Consider the following 3920-nt stretch of genomic DNA (forward strand, 5'->3'; position numbering starts at 1 on the left):
GCGATGTGGTGCTGAGAAAAATGTATATTCTGTTGATTTGGGGTGGAGAGTTCTGTAGATGTCTATTAGGTCCGCTTGGTGCAGAGCTGAGTTCAATTCCTGGATACCCTTGTTAACTTTCTGTCTCATTGATCTGTCTAATGTTGACAGTGGGGTGTTAAAGTCTCCCATTGTTTTTTTTTTCCACCAGTTGTCAAATGATCCTTTATTGAAATATTTTCCTTTGTGCTTAACTGGCTGGGCATTCCACAGCACAACTGTTGATGTCATTCTATGATGTCATGAGGGTGGCGGCCATCAACATTACAGCCCACAGACTGGGCAGTCCCCAGGATCTCTTTAATGGTTCCAGAGAGTTCTCTGGCTAAGGATTGGTGCTGCATCTGTCGAGCAATGTTGACAATCTCATCAAAAGTGATATTCCCACTGTGTTTAATGTTTTTCTGTTTCTTTCTGTCTCTTGGGGATTCCTTGAGGGCTTTGATGATCAGGGCAGAGGCAGAAAGCACCACCTCAATCTTGGCCTATCTGTTCTGAATGGTCAGTTTCACTATAATCCTCAGGCCCTTCCAGTCACTCGTTGCCTTGGCAATGTCATCACCAACATTTTTCGGAGACAGACCCAGGGGGCCGATTGTGGGACCAGCACAGAAGTGGCACCGACTTCACCTCTGGTGCCCCTCAGGTTTATGACTTTGATCTCACTGGGGTCGAACTTCAGCGGCATGGTGGAGGTGGCTGGTGTCGGATGAACCCAGATTCAGAACGACCGAAGAAAGTTGCACCTTGGCCTCCTCTGAGCCAAAAGCCGAGAGAAAGTCTCCTATTATTGTGTGGGAGTCTAAGTATCTTTGTAGGTCTCTGAGTATTTGCTTTATGAATCTGGGTGCTCCTGTATTGGGTGCATATATATTTAGGATAGTTAGCTCTTCTTGTTGAATTGATCCCTTTGCCATTATGTAATGGCCTTGTCTCTTTTGATATTTGTTGGTTTAAAGTCTGTTTTATCAGAGACCAGGATTGTAACCCCTGCTTTTTTTTTTTTTTTTTTTTTTGCTTTCCATTTGCTTGGTAGATCTTCCTCCACCCCTTTATTTTGAGCCTATATGTGTCTTTGCACGTGAGATGGGTCTCCTGAATACAGCACACTGATGGGTCTTGGCTCTTTATCCAATTTGCCAGTATATGTCTTTTAATTGGGATATTTAGCCCATTTACATTTAAGGTTAGTATTGTTATGTGTGAATTTGATCCTATCATTATGATGTTAGCTGGGTATTTTGCCTGTTACTTGATGCAGTTTCTTCCTAGCATTGATGGTCTTTACAATTTGGCATGTTTTTGCAGTGGCTTGTACTGGTTGTTCCTTTCCCTGTTTAGTGCTTCCTTCAGGAGCTCTTGTAAGGCAGGCCTGGTGGTGACAGAATCTCTCAGCATTTGCTTGTCTGTAAAGGATTTTATTTCTCCTTCACTTATGAAGCTTAGTTTGACTGGATATGACATTCTGGGTTGAAAATTCTTTTTTTGAGAATGTTGAATATTGGCCCTCACTCTCTTCTGGCTTGTAGATTTTCTGCCAAGAGGCCCATCGTTAGTCTGATGGGCTTCCCATTGTGGGTAACGCAAACTTTCTCTCTGGCTGCCCTAAACATTTCTTCCTTCATTTCAACCTTGATGAATCTGACAATTAGGTGTCTTGGGGTTGATCTTCTCGAGGAGTATCTTTGCAGTGTTCTGTGTATTTCCTGAATTTGAATGTTGGCCTGCCTTGCTCGGTTGGGGAAGTTCTCCTGGATAATATCCTGAAGAGTGTTTTCCAGCTTGGTTCCATTCTCCCCATCACTTTCAGGTACACCAATCAAATGTAGATTTGGTCTTTTCACATAGTCCGATATTTCATAGAGGCTTTGTTCATTTCTTTTTACTCTTTTTTCTCTTAACTTCTCTTCTCCCTTCATTTCATTCATTTGATCTTCAATCACTGATACCCTTTCTTCCAGTTGATTGAATCGACTATTGAAGCTTGTGCATGTGTCACGTCATTCTCGTGCCATGGTTTTCAGCTCCATCAGGTCATTTAGGAAAGTCTTCTCTACACTGTTTATTCTAGTTAGCCATTCATCTAATCTTTTTTCAAGGTTTTTAGCTTCCTTGCGATGGGATTCAGACATCCTCCTTTAGCTCAGAGAAGTTTATTACTGACCTTCTGAAGCCTACTTCTGTCAACTCATCAAAGTCATTCTCCATCCAGCTTTGTTCCGTTACTGGAGAGGAGCTGCGATCCTTTGGAGGCAAAGTGGTGCTCTGGTTTTTAGAATTTTCAGCTTTTCTGCTCTGGTTTCTCCCCATCTTTGTAGTTTTATCTAACTTTGGTCTTTGGTGCTGGTGACCTACAGATGTGGTTTTGGTATGGATGTCCTTTATGTTGATGTTGATGCTATTCCTTTCTGTTTGTTTGTTTTCCTTCTAAGACTCAGGTCCCTCAGCTGCAGGTCTGTTGGAGTTTGCTGGAGGTCCACTCCAGACGCTGTTTGCCTGGGTATCACCAGCGGAGGCTGCAGAACAGCAAATATTGCTGCTTGATCCTTCCTCTGGAAGCTTCGTCTCAGAGGGGCACCCGGCTGTGAGGTGTCAGTCAGTCCCTCCTGGGAGGTATCTCCCAGTTAGGCTACATGGGGGTCAGGGACCCACTTGAGGAGACAGTCTATCCATTTTCAGAGCTCAAACACTGTGCCGGGAGAACCACTGTTCTCTTCAGAGCTATCAGACAGGAACATTTAAGTCTGCAGAAGTTTCTGTTGCCTTTTGTTCAGCTATGCCCTGCCCCCAGAGGTGGAGTCTACAGAGGCAGGCAGGGCAGGCCTCATTGAGCTGTGGTGGGCTCCACCCAGTTGGAACTTCCAGGCCGCTTTGTTTACCTACTCATGCCTCAGCAATGGCAGACAACCCCCCACTGGCAGCCAGGCTGCCTCCTCTCAGTTAGATCTTGGACTGCTGAGCTAGCAGTGAGCAAGCCTCTGTGGGTGGGCGTGGGACCTGCTGAGCCAGGCACAGGATATAATCTCCTGGTATGCTGTTTGCTAAGACCATGGGAAAAGCACAATATTAAGGTGGGAGTGTCCCAATTTTCCTGGTACAGTCTATCATAGCTTCCCTTGGCTAGGAAAGGGAAATCCACTGACCCCTTGCACTTCCGGGGTGAGGTGATGCCCCGCCCTGCTTCGGCTTGCCCTCCTTGGGAACCAGTCCCAATGAGATGAACCAGGTACCTCAGTTGGAAATGCAGAAATCACCCATCTTCTGTGTTGATCACGCTGTGAGCTGCAGACTGGAGCTGTTCCTATTCAGCCATCTTTGCTTGCGCTGCTTTCATTAATGTGTACATTTGATTCATATGCTGAATTTGCTGTGGTATCATTTCTTGATTGTTTGTATATTATCTGATAGCATGCAATCAATACTTGATTAAAACTTAGCGTTTACATCTGCTAAACTATTAGACTTGCCTCTATGCTGGGAATTTATATAACATATTGGCCAAGAGTGTTGGTGCTGACATCAACTGGTGTTGGCTTACCAACCTCAGTTTTACCAGGCACCAGCTCTTTTATCTTACCCAAGTCTCTCTGTCTTTCAGTTTCTCTAAACCAGCAAGAGGATAGTTTGAACCATATGAAACTGCTCATAATTGACCTTTTTGTTTGTTTGTTTTGCTTTTTTGAGATGGAGTCTTGCTCTGTCGCCTAGGCTGGAGTACAGTGGTGCAATCTTGGCTCACTGCAAGCTCCACCTCCTGGGTTCACGCCATTCTCCTGCCTCAGCCTCCAGAGTAGCTGGGACTACAGGCGCCTGCCACCACACCTGGCTAATTTTTTTTTTGTATTTTTAGTACAGATGGGTTTTCACCGTGTTAGCCAGGA

The 3920-nt window shown here is 44.9% G+C and overlaps 1 pseudogene; it reads right to left on the reverse strand.

Annotated features, from left to right (window-relative positions):
- Positions 1 to 229: 229 nt before the first annotated feature.
- Positions 230 to 791, reverse strand: LOC126964274 (60S ribosomal protein L12-like; annotated as a pseudogene).
- Positions 792 to 3920: the final 3129 nt, after the last annotated feature.

This window comes from Macaca thibetana, chromosome 1 (genome assembly GCF_024542745.1).
Source record: "Macaca thibetana thibetana isolate TM-01 chromosome 1, ASM2454274v1, whole genome shotgun sequence".
Classification (NCBI taxonomy): domain Eukaryota; kingdom Metazoa; phylum Chordata; class Mammalia; order Primates; family Cercopithecidae; genus Macaca; species Macaca thibetana.